The sequence below is a fragment of the Magnolia sinica genome, chromosome 3 (genome assembly GCF_029962835.1).
Source record: "Magnolia sinica isolate HGM2019 chromosome 3, MsV1, whole genome shotgun sequence".
In the NCBI taxonomy this organism is placed as follows: Eukaryota; Viridiplantae; Streptophyta; class Magnoliopsida; order Magnoliales; family Magnoliaceae; genus Magnolia; species Magnolia sinica.
In genome coordinates this window covers 46270740-46284153 of record NC_080575.1, presented here as the reverse complement: position 1 = coordinate 46284153, position 13414 = coordinate 46270740, and the positions used below count along the sequence as shown (strand labels likewise).

Here is a 13414-nt window from a genome sequence, read left to right as displayed (position 1 = left end):
ATGGAGTTCATTGTTCTTTGGTATGTAGCCTTAGCATTTTTTAGACCAAAGGGCATTAGCACAAAGTAATAACTGGCCAAGGGTCCTGGACATATGAATGTGGATTTTGGCACATCATCTAAGGCTATATAGATCTGATTATACCCTAAATGCTCATCCAAAAATGACACAATCCTATGCTCAGCAGCTCGATCGATCAACTGATCGGCCACGGGCATAGGATACTCGTAATTCGAAGTGGATAGATTCAATTTCTAAAATCCACACAGACCCTTATGTTACCATTCTTCTTCATTACTAGGACTATGTTCGACATCCACTCCGTGTATTTGATCGATCAAATAAACTCGACCTTTAAAAGATGTTCAATCTCTTCTTTGAGTTTGAAAGTAATGTCGACCATCATCTTTCTTGGAGGTTTCTTATGTGGGAAATATCCTTCTTTGGTCGGTAATCTGTGCTCGACCAAAGATCTATCCAATCCTACCATGTCGTGGTAGTCCCATGCGAAACAATCTGCGAACTCTTACAATAACCTTATTATTTTGTCACGCTCGGGAGGTCGTAACATGTTACTTATGAATGTGGGTTTCAGATTCTGTTATGTTCCCAGATTTACTTCATCTAATAGATCTTAGACCTGTGGTTGACGCTCCTCTGCTTCTTCTAGCAAACCTTTGATTTCAAATTCATCTTCACTGAAATGTCAGTCAGTCGTCCGTACTTATTCCACCTGGTGAACCTGATCAGCCCTATTTTCTCACCATAATAATAAGCTTCATTGGCATTAAACATGGCCAAAAAAGGCTTGTTATTAACCAAGACAAGCTTGACCCTAATCTGATTCCAAAAGATGAAAAACTGATGGAGAGAAGATGGGATGCATGCAAAAGAATGAATCCAATCTCTCCTTAGTAGGGCATTGTAGCTTGGCGAAGTGTTAACTACAAAGAACGGTATCAGAACAGATTTGGTACCTACCATAAGGTCAACTGGTAAAACACCATTTGTATTAGTAACATGGCTAGTAAAATTGATAACAGTCATTTCAGACTAGATTAGATCAATTGTAGTTTTCCCTAACTTGGCCATCATTATTTTTGGTAACAAATTCACTGCATCTCCATTGTCTACCAGGATCCTAGTAACAGGACATCCATCCAAATGGGCTGAAATGTACAATAGTTTGAGGTGTTACGTCATGCTAGTGGTGGGCCTATCGATAATTACCCTATCAGTAGTGCCATCCGTCATTATGGTGATTGTGTCGGCATGCAACACCTTGTCTTATTTCTCTTCATCACAAGAGAAAGAAGCATGCTAAATAACAACAAGAGAAGCATATTCTTCTACATCTCCAGGCATTGTGTTTGGCTGAGTTGCTCTTACTTGAAAGTCGGACGGTAAAGTAAGTACCATCTTGCAATGAAATACCATTGGTGGCAACGAACCAAACACAATGCTATTACTGAAACCTTACCCCCCTATGTTGAGGGTCAAATATTACATATCAGACCCAGTTACTGCCTGGGTTTACGAACATAGTACGGTTTAACAGCCTGATTTAATCATGTTTGTGATGCAGGGCGTATTCACGAGCCTGGACTGGGAAAGGGTACTAAAAGCATGGATTTAATGGTCTGAAAGCACCAGAGCATGGGACGGACCCTAGGAGACCAAGATCGACAGATTTACACGCTAGGGATCCAAGAAAATCGAGAAATTGAAGCTCAAGTGGCCTGAAAAGTGTCCAGAATGCAAGATCATAGTGTTCCCACCATCTGATCAGTTCAAAACTCCATACATGGCCTGAGGACCATAATTGAACTGTACACGTAAAATTTCATCCATTGGATCGCTGCGGAAGTAGCCCAACAGTCATTTCAGCCCACAATTTATTGATCTGGGGCCCACCTGAGCTCTGGATACGCCTCATCTTTGGTCTTAACGTCTTAATTTTGACGATTCAGAAGATGGACGGTGCAGATTTTTCACGAACATCATATGTGGATCCCATATGAGACAGATGTGCATGGTGCATAAGTGCACTAGCCGTGCACGACATTAAAAACAAAAATCAAAATGTCTCTGACCGAGACTCTTCCTCATGCCGTGATTCCTTCTTCCAGCGTCCGCACACGGACGTGCGGACGAATCTTTGTGGGGCCCCACCATGCATCAAAGGGCAGATCCGGACCGTCTATAAGACGCACGTGCCCCCTATCACTTAGGCCTAGGTGATGAATGTCAGCCGACACTGGAGATCGGTTTTCGAGCGTTAAAACGGACGACGGATGGTGGAAGAGAAACATCGGTGGACCGCACTAACGGACGGCAGAAACCATCCTTTCCCGACCGGAATTTCGGGAGAAAACCGATGGACGGCGTGAATTTCTCCATCGCTGTCAATATTGAGCCCCACCAAGTCACAGCGAAAGTCTTTCGCAGGCCCTGTTTTAGCACCGGACGCTGGCCGATTTTTGCGGGCCGTTACATGATCTCAACGGCGATCGGACGGCTGATCCGAACCGTTCATCATGTAGTTCTGTCAAAACACCCCCAGAGGACGCTATCCTTCTAGAAAGAAAGCAAAGAAGAAGAAGAATGGCAACGCGGAACTCCGGACTGCGTAAGGTATTCCGCAGCAGAGGACATGCGTTCTTGGCTGCGGAAGGACTGTTTCCGCAAGCTATTTCTGGTGGGACTCCACAGCACCAGGGGAGAGCTTTCCATCTTTAAAAAGGAAGAAAAGAAACGGAAAGAAGGGAGAGAGGGAGCAAGGGCAGCTACGGTTTGAACGTGAGGAAGAAAAGGGACGTGAATAGAGTTTTTTCTGCTGAGACATGGCTGGAAAAAGGAAAGACTGGAACGTGAGGGCTTGGGTTGCTGGCAGCGTGGAAGTGCTAGACGTCAGGGAGAGAGAAAGAGAAGCAGAGAAGATAGGGAGAGCTGGGTTTGTTTTCAGATCTTCTTTGTTATTTCCTTTCTTTCTTTCTTCTATGAATCGTAAGATCCTTAGCCTAATCATGGTTGGCTAAACCTCTTAGCTGGGGCTAAGAGGTGAAGCCTGTAGCGAGATGGGAGATTATATTTTGTTCCTTTAATTTCAAATTCATAAACTGAATGTGATTCTAGTTGATTATTCAAGGAATATTTTTCTTAGTCTTTAATGGTCTGTTGTGACTGAAATTACAATGGGTTTGCAATGGCTTTGAATATTTCTTTTCCCTTTTTATGTTTATGAAGTCAGGAAGCCCTGTTGTTCATCATTGTTCCATGGGCATGATAGGATGACAGTACCCTTCTTGATCTTCATACATTGTTGATTGGTTGGTAATTAGTTTAATCCTGTTGTTTGCTTTGTCTCCTGGGCATGGTTAGATGATGGAATCCATTCTAACTCATATACCTTTCATCTTGTGAAGACTAGATCAAGTAGGTTCAGTTTGATTCCGTGATTCTTGATGCAGGCAAAAGATCTCCCTGATCCCTACAAGTGGATCCTCTGAATCCCTAGTTACCTTCCTCTGAATTCCTTAAAGTTTTAGATAATTGTTCCACAATTATTTCTTAAATTCTACTTGGTTTAGATCATATCTTAGTCTAGTTCTAGTTCTACTTGGTTTCAGATAACGTACAGGTATCAGTCCCTGTGGATTCGACCTCGGTCTTACCGAGTTTATTACTACATCACAACCCTGCACTTGGGGTGTGAACAAGTTTTTGGAGCCGTTGCCGGGGACTGACGGTTGCGATTTTCTGAAATTAAGTAGGTTTAGAATTAATTTAAGATTTGAATTTAACTAACTTTAGTTGTAGATTTTTTTTTCTCTAGAACTAACTTGTTTTCCTGTTTTGTAGGATCTTGACATAAGTTTCTAAATTGGTAATTCCTTCCTAATCTCTCTACTTTTTCTACCTTTTAGAATTAGGGTATAAATTTTGAAAATTTTAATTCTAGTATTTTTTCTATTTTTAGGAAGCAGTTTATTTTTAGAAATTAGGTTAGTTATTTCCCTTTCTAGAAAAATCCTCTAATTTTAGAAACTTTCTCTTTTGTTTTTCACTTTCTAATTTTAACTCTTTTAGAATCTAATTTTGTTTTCCTAATTTATTTTTAGAATTTTTGTTTAGAAACTAACCTTCCTATTTTGTAGGCCTTTAAGATAGAAATTTCTAATTCGGTAAGCTCCTTCCCTACTTTCTATTTTTCAGTTCTCTTTTAGTAATTTACTTTCTAGTTTAGGACTTTCCTAATTTATTTTAGAAGTTTCCACTTTCTTTTAGAAATCAGTTTACTGTTATCTTTCTTTTAAAGGATTATTTTTCTCCTTTTTAGAATCTAACTTATTTTTATTTTATTTTGCAGGTCCTTAACTTAGGGGCTTCAATTTGGTAATTTCTTTTCAAACTCTCTCATTCTTTCTAGATTTTCTTTTCCTTTCTTAGGATTAAGTTTTTAATTGAGGGCTGCGAGTGTTTCATGCCCAAGTGGGCCCGTGACAACACTCGACATCTCTTGACTGAAGGAGGATTGGTTGAGTGGTTGGCTATCCATCGCAGGACTAGACACCGCTCGAAATCCCCTGAGTTAACTGAAGTTATGGCTGAAGACCAACCTCCTCTACTTCCACCTAGGGTGGAGGATACCCAAGATGAAAATGAGGTGTAACAGGCACCCCCGCCTCGTACTTTACAAGATTATCTACAACCGGCGGGAGTGAGTATGCCCTCATGCATGATTTTTCCTGAAAATACAGGACAAATGGACATCAAGCCAGGAGTTATTCAACTCCTTCCCAAATTCCATGGACTTGAATCAGAAAGTCCGTATTTACACTTAAAAGAGTTCGATGAGATTATAGCTACATTATGTTTTCCTAATGTATTTGAGGATACAATTAGGCTGAAACTCTTTCCTTTTTCCTTAAAAGAGAAAGCTAAGACGTAGTTACATTGACTGTGTCCTAGATCCATTGGCACATGGAACGACATGCAGAGGGAATTCATAAAAAAATTCTTCCCACATCATAAAACGATTACCCTCAGAAAAGCAATCATGAACTTTGCCCAAAAGGAAGATGAAACATTCTTCCAATGTTGGGAAAGGTTCAAAGATTTAGTCAGTTCATGCCCACAACACGGATTTGAAACGTAGTGCATTACAAATTTTTTCTATGATGGACTGACATCTTCCATGCGCCAAATAGTCGAGACAATGTGTAATGGAGAGTTCATTAATAAAGATGTCGACGAGGTATGAGATTACCTCGATAGTCTCGCTGAAAAAACACAATCATGGGACTATTACCCAATGGCGAACACCACGTCTGGGCCGATTCAATTAAAGGAGAAAGGTGGATTATATCTCTTAAAAGAAGAGGATGATCTCAAGTGTAAAGTGACTACGCTCATAAGAAAAGTTGAGGCCATGGAAGGAAAGAAGGATAAGGTCAATGAAATTGTTTGCGGCATCTGTGATTGCAACATTCATACAACTGAAAACTGTCCTACAATACCCGCCTTTCGAGGAGTGTTGAATGAACAAGCCAATGCCGTAAACAACTATCAAAGACCTTTTACTGGACCTAACTCCAATACATACAATCCTGGCTGGAAAAATCATCCAAACTTTAGTTGGAGGAATGGAAAAATGTGACCCCTCCAGGTTTCTTCAATCAAAATCCAAATCAAGTGAAACCTCAAGAGGAACCGGTTCAAAATCCCATACAAGAGCTGGCTCAGGCAATGCGGGGAATTACATATTTTATACAAAAGATAGATTCTCGTATGATGGTTATAGAAAAGGGGATGCTTCCTGCACAACCACTCCCTAATCTTAAACCGCAGTACGAGATTAATGATCTCAGCTCTTCAAATCAGATGGGGCATGCTAAATCCATCACCACTCTTAGGAGTGGAAAGATCATTGATAAAACTCTTCCGGTTAGACCCGAAAAACCTCAAGAACTAGAAGAGGACAATAATGATGGAGCTAGTGATGCCCCACAAAAATTAGAACCGGAACTTCTAGAGAAGCCAGTTGCTCCATTCCCCCAACGGTTGGTTTCACCAAAACCTCTTTCTAACTCTCAGGATATCCTAGAGGTGTTGAAACAAGTGAAAGTTAACATTCCTTTACTTGATGTCGTTAAACAAATACCTTCATATGCCAAATTCCTGAAAGACTTATGCACGACCAAACGATGAAAAATTATTCAAAAGAAAATCTTCTTGACTGAGAAAGTGAGTGCCATCCTGAAGCAAGACGTGCCGCAAAAATTCAAGGATCCCGGTAGCCCAACCATATCATGTGTAATCGGGAACCATCGAATTGATCACGCACTTCTTGACTTAGGAGCGAGCGTCAATCTGATTCCCTACTCGGTATACAAACAGTTAGGTTTGGGTGAATTAAAACCCACAATAACCACACTACAACTTGCTGATCGCTCTGTTCGTGTACCAAGAGGGATAATTGAGGATGTGTTAGTCCAGGTCGATAGATTTTACTACCCTGTAGATTTTATCATCCTGGACACCGAACCCATCAATAACATGAGCACTCAGATTCCCGTCATTCTTGGTCACCCATTCCTTGCCACGTCAAATGCAATTATCAATTGCAAGAATGGTGTCATGACTATGTCTTTTGAAAATTTGACATTGGAGTCAAACATTTTTTTCAATAACGGCAGCAACTCAGAGGATAATGACAATTTCCACGACATTAACATGATTGACTCTTTCATGGAAGATATAATACTGCTGACCTTATCCTCCGACCATCTGGAGACGTGCCTGGCCCACTCCCATGATTTTGATGATGACCTGATTAGGGAGACGTGTGCTTTGCTTGATACTGCACCGGTACTTGAAGTTAACTGGTGGAGGCCATAATTTGAATAATTGCCACAAACCGATGTAGTGCCTCTACCGTCTAACCTTAAGCCGCCGAAGCTTGACCTAAAACCTTTGCCCTCTGATTTGAAATATGCCTATTTAGGTCAAGATGAGACATACCCGGTGGTGATCTCTGCCTACCTGGAGAAAGAACAGGAGAGTATGCTCATATCTACTCTCATTGAGCATAAAGGAGCCCTGGGATGGACGATAGCGGACCTCAAGGGAATCGATCCCTCGATTTGTACTCACTGCATATATCTTGAGGATAATGCAAAAACCGCTCGGCAACCACAACGTAGACTAAATCTAAACATGAAGGAAGTGGTTAAAGCCGAGGTTCTTAAACTATTGGACGTGGGTATCATATACCCTATATCTGATAGTCAATGGGTGAGTCCAACTCAAGTGGTCCCTAAGAAGTCCGGAATCACCATCGTAGCCAATGCTAATAATGAACTCGTGCCAACTAGAGTCACTACTGGTTGGAGAATGTGCATTGACTACAGGAAGTTGAATACCGTCATGAGGAAAGACCACTTTCCTTTACCATTCATTGATCAGATCCTGGAAAGGTTAGCTGGTCATTCCTATTATAGTTTCCTTGACGGGTATTCGGGCTACAACCAAATAGAGATAGCTCCTGAAGACCAGGAAAAGACCACATTTACATGTCCCTATGGCACCTTTGCCTACCGAAGGATGCCATTCGGACTATGTAATGCCCCTGCCACCTTTCAGCGATGTATGCTTAGTATCTTTTCTGATATGGTGGGGCAATATCTAGAGGTCTTCATGGATGACTTCTCTGTCTACGGTCCATCTTTCAGCAAGTGCTTGGAAAGTCTTAAATGTGTGCTGAAAAGATGTGAAGAAAAGAACTTGGTACTTAATTGGGAGAAGTGTCATTTCATGGTTCAAAAGGGAATTGTCCTTGGGCATATCATCTCGTCCAAGGGAATCGAGGTAGATAAGGCAAAAATCGATCTTATCTCTAACCTACCTCCACCCAAGAACATCAGAGACGTGCGATCCTTCTTAGGACACGCAGAATTTTACAGGCGATTCATAAAGGACTTTAGTCTCCTCTCTCGTCCTTTATGTACTCTTCTTCAAAAGGATGCTCCGTACGAGTGGACTGAGCAATGCCAGGAAGCTTTCACCAAGCTTAAGGGCACATTAACCACTGCACCTATCATGCAGCCACCCGATTGGAGCCTTCCTTTTGAGCTTATGTGCGACGCTTCTGATTATGCTCTTGGGGCGGTCCTAGGCCAGAGAAAAGATAAGAGGCCCTACGTCATTCATTACGCAAGTAGAACTTTAAATTCTGCCCAGGTGAACTACTCGACTACAGAAAAGGAACTCTTAGCTGTAGTGTTCGCTTTGGACAAATTTAGGTCCTACTTGATCGGATCCAAGATTATTATCTACACAGATCATGCGGCACTTAAGTATCTTCTTTCTAAGAATGATTCTAACCCCCGTTTGATACGATGGATTCTTCTACTCCAAGAATTTGATTTAGAAATTAAAGATAAAAAGGGAGTAGAGAACGTAGTGGCCGATCACCTGTCTCGCCTTAATACCTCTGAGTCCCTTAAGAGGACCCATATCAACGACATGTTCCCTGATGAACAACTGTTCAGAGTCTCCCATTCACCTTGGTTCGCTGATATTGCTAATTATCTTGCTACAGGTGCCATACCGACACAGTGGACTGCACAAGATAAGAAGAAATTTTTCACCGAGGTGCGCAACTTTTTCCTGGATGATCCTTATTTATTTAAATATTGCCCAGACCAAATTCTAAGGAGATGTGTACCAGACAATGAGCATCAGAGCGTCATCTCCTTCTGTCATTCACAGGCCTGTGGTGGTCACTTTTCTGCTAAAAAGACCACAGCCAAGATTCTGTAGTGTGGCTTTTACTGGCCCACTATGTTTAAGGACACTCATGAGTTTTGCAAAGCTTGTGAGCGTTGTCAGAAATTGGGAGCATTGTCCCGTCGAAATATGATGCCTTTGAATCCCATCCTTATCATTGAAGCATTTGATTGCTGGGGCATCGATTTCATGGGACCATTCCCCCAATCGTTTGGAAATCTGTATATTTTGCTCGCCGTGGATTATGTCACTAAATGGGTCGAAGCGATTCCGTGTCGAAAGAATGACCATCGCACGGTCATTAAATTCCTAAAAGAAAACATCCTTTCTCGATTCGGAACGCCTCGAGCCATCATTAGTGATGGGGGCTCACACTTTTGTAATAGACCATTCGAGAGCTTAATGAAGAAATACGGTATCTCTCATAAGGTGAGCACCCCATACCATCCACAGACAAATGGGCAAGCTGAGATTTCCAATAGGGAGATCAAACACATTTTGGAGAAAACGGTTAACCCAGATCATAAGGATTGGTCAATCCGATTGACTGATGCCTTATGGGCATACCGTACTGCCTTTAAAACCCCTATTGAAATGTCTCCCTTTAGACTTATCTATGGGAAAGCTTGCCACTTAACTGTGGAGCTGGAACATAAAGCGTACTAGGTAATCAAAAATCTTAATTTCAATCTAAACAACGCTAGCTCGCTACGCAAACTTCAGTTGAATGAACTTGAGGAAATCCGGAATGATGCGTACGATAATTCGAGAATTTACAAGGACAAGATGAAAGAATTTCATGACCAACACATTTTGTGAAAATCATTCATGCCTGGTCAGAAGGTTCTTTTGTACAATTCTCGATTACATCTCTTTCCGGGTAAGCTTCAATCTCATTGGACCTGCCCTTACATTATTGTCACTGTTTTTCCGCATGGGGCCGTTGAGATAAGAGATCCCGACAATGGTAAGGAGTTTAAAGTCAATGGACATCGATTGAAACCATTTGTCGAGAAATTTGATTCAGAGGACATGTCCATGCCTCTGACTGATCCTGTTTACCAGGATTGATCTCCTAGTCTGATGGAGGTATAGGTAGGTTTATCGCTTTTATAGGACTAGGGTAGCTGCTTTATTTGTCTGGTTGAAGACGGTAAACTTAGCGCTCCTGGGAGGCAACCCAACTCCTCATTTCATTTCGTTTATATCATTAGTTAGTCCAATGTTTGTGGGTAACATTACTGCAAACCCTCACGAGACTACAACTCGTCCACTAGGGGCAACCTAGGGGTTTAAAGGCTTGTTGCATATGCTAAATGTAATCGAGAGCACCTGTGAAAGTGGTATAGGTAGGATTTTGTCTTTACTTTTGTTGGTTTCTCTCTTGTACTGACCCCCTTTTATGTAGATATCTTTGGAAAACTTCCTGATTCTTTCGTCCAGGTACTATCTTTCTATCACTCCTCTTATATTTTCGTTGTCCCATGTACATTGCATGTTTATTTCTTTTACATTGAGGACAATGTAGACTTTTGGTTGGGGGTGGGAGATTAGGTTTCCTAATCAGCGTTTTCTTGGTCTTGAGCGAAAATTGTGAAAATTTTAAATTTTTCTGGAATTTCGTATGAATTCAAAGTGATTTTGATGGCCATCTGGGACACTTGGAATTACAGAATACATGGTGTTGGTAATTTATGACTCATGGATTCAGAGTTTGAACTATTAATCCATGATTAGAAGTTTTAAACATTGATTGAATTATAATTTTACATGTCACATCTCGCTTACGCATTAAGGTTTCATTCGATATTGAAGGATTAATTTGGTGATCACTAAGCTTGAAAGGAACCAACTTGAGAAATTGAAAAGATTGGGCGAATGGTTTTCACCATAGGTTTGCTCCCGAAGGGTGAAGGTTTGATTCCCCAAGGTTGACATTCAAAAACTTTTTGGCGTCCGATCTTTACCATACGTTTGCTCCCTATAGGTGTAAGATTCGATTCTCCTCCTTGGCTGTACTTTTAAAAAATGGACATAGTGTGAAAATCATTAAAAGTTGGAAGAATGAATCAAGCTTTGGTTTAAGTGTTGGTTATCATGAATTCTCGTGTGGTTACTAATGATATCCTGAAATAGAGAAGTGAATTTTAATAATGTTAAGCCGAGATTACACGATACACCCATGGAACTCAATATTTAGAATCGTTCTGATTAATGGATTAATATGTGAGCTTGATTTCAGGAGAAAGTAATGCCAACATTCATGAATCTTAGAATTCGAGTATCTGAATTGTTTTCATAAATCTCTTGAGTTTGTAGAAAGTGTCCTGTAATTCTCAATTTATTTTTCGCATACCTTGCTCGGGACTAGCAAGATGCTGGTTGGGGGTTGTGTTGAGGGTCAAATATTACATATCAGACCCCAATTATTGCCAGGATTTACGAACATAGTACGGTTTAACAGCCTGATTTAATCATGTTTGTGATGCAGGGCGTATTCACGAGCCTGGACTGGGAAAGGGTACTGAAAGCATGGATTTAATGGTCTGAAAGCACCAGAGCATGGGACGGACCCTAGGAGACCAAGATCGACAGATTTGCATGCCAGGGATCCAAGAAAATCGAGAAATTGAAGCTCAAGTGGCCTGAAAAGTGTCCAGAATGCAAGATCATAGTGTTCCCACCATCTGATCAGTTCAAAACTCCATACATGGCCTGAGGACCATAATTGAACCGTACACGTAAAATTTCATCCATTGGATCGCTGCGGAAGTAGCCCAACGGTCATTTCAGCCCACAATTTACTGATCTGGGGCCCACCTGAGCTCTGGATACGCCTCATCTTTGGTCTTAACGTCTTAATTTTGACGATTCAGAAGATGGATGGTACAGATTTTTTGCGAACATCATATGTGGATCCCATATGAGACAGATGTGCATGGTGCATAAGTGCACTAGCCGTGCACGGCATTAAAAACAAAAATCAAAACGTCTCTGATCGAGACTCTTCCTCATGCTGATTCCTTCTTCCAGCGTCCGCACACGGACGTGCGGACGAATCTTTGTGGGCCCCACCACGCATCAAAGGGCAGATCCGGACCGTCTATAAGACGCACGTGCCCCCTATCACTCAGGCCTAGGTGATGAATGTCAGCCGACACTGGAGATCGGTTTTCGAGCGTTAAAACGAACGACGGACGGTGGAAGAGAAACATCGGTGGACCGCACCAACGGACGGCAGAAACCATCCTTTCCCGACCAGAATTTCGGGAGAAAACCGATGGACGGCGTGGATTTCTCCATCGCTGTCAGTATTGAGCCCCACCAAGTCACAGCGAAAGCCTTTCGCAGGCCCTGTTTTACCAACGGACGCTGGCCGATTTTTGCGGGCCGTTACATGATCTCAACGGCGATCGGACGGCTGATCCGAACCGTTCATCAGGTAGTTTTGTCAAAACACCCCCAGAGGACGCTGTCCTTCTGGAAAGAAAGCAAAGAAGAAGAAGAATGGCAACGCGGAACTCCGGACTGCGTAAGGTATTCCGCAGCAGAGGACGTGCGTTCCTGGCTGCGGAAGGACTGTTTCCGCAAGCTATTTCTGGTGGGACTCCACAGCACCAGGGGAGAGCTTTCCATCTTTAAAAAGGAAGAAAAGAAACGGAAAGAGGGAGCAAGGGCAGTTACGGTTTGAACGTGAGGAAGAAAAGGGACGTGAATAGAGTTTTTTCTGCTGAGACGTGGCTGGAAAAAGGAAAGACTGGAACGTGAGGGCTTGGGTTGTTGGCAGCGTGGAAGTGCTAGACGTCAGGGAGAGAGAAAAAGAAGCAGAGAAGATAGGGAGAGCTGGGTTTGTTTTCGGACCTTCTTTGTTATTTCCTTTCTTTCTTTCTTCTATGAATCGTAAGATCCTTAGCCTAATCATGGTTGGCTAAACCTCTTAGCTGGGGCTAAGAGGTGAAGCCTGTAGCGAGATGGGAGATTATATTTTGTTCCTCTAATTATGAATGCATGAACTGAATTTATTCTTTGATGATTATTCAAGGAATATTTTTCTTAGTCTTTAATGGTCTATTGTGACTGAAATTACAATGGGTTTGCAATGGCTTTGAATATTTCTTTTCCCTTTTTATGTTTATGAAGTCAGGAAGCCCTGTTGTTCATCATTGTTCCATGGGCATGATAGGATGACAGTACCCTTCCTGATCTTCATACATTGTTGATTGGTTGGTAATTAGTTTAATCCTGTTGTTTGCTTTGTCTCCTGGGCATGGTTAGATGATGAAATCCATTCTAACTCATATACCTTTCATCTTGTGAAGACTAGATCAAGTAGGTTTAGTTTGATTCCATGATTCTTGATGCAGGCAAAAGATCTCCCTGATCCCTACAAGTGGATCCTCTGAATCCCTAGTTACCTTCCTCTGAATTCCTAAAGTTTTAGATAATTGTTCCACAATTATTTCTTAAATTCTACTTGGTTTAGATCACATCTTAGTCTAGTTCTAGTTCTACTTGGTTTCAAATAACGTACAAGTATCAGTCCCTGTGGATTTGACCTCGGTCTTACCAAGTTTATTACTACATCACAACCCTGCACTTGGGGTGTGAACACCCTAGTGTATCA

The 13414-nt window shown here is 41.7% G+C and overlaps 1 non-coding gene across 1 annotated transcript; it reads right to left on the bottom strand.

The window, feature by feature from the left end:
• Nucleotides 1–5041: 5041 nt before the first annotated feature.
• LOC131241578 (small nucleolar RNA R71) lies at nt 5042–5148 on the bottom strand. Its single transcript, XR_009169137.1, has one exon. It is a non-coding gene; the product is annotated as a small nucleolar RNA R71 (small nucleolar RNA).
• Between the last annotated feature and the right edge of the window lie 8266 nt (nt 5149–13414).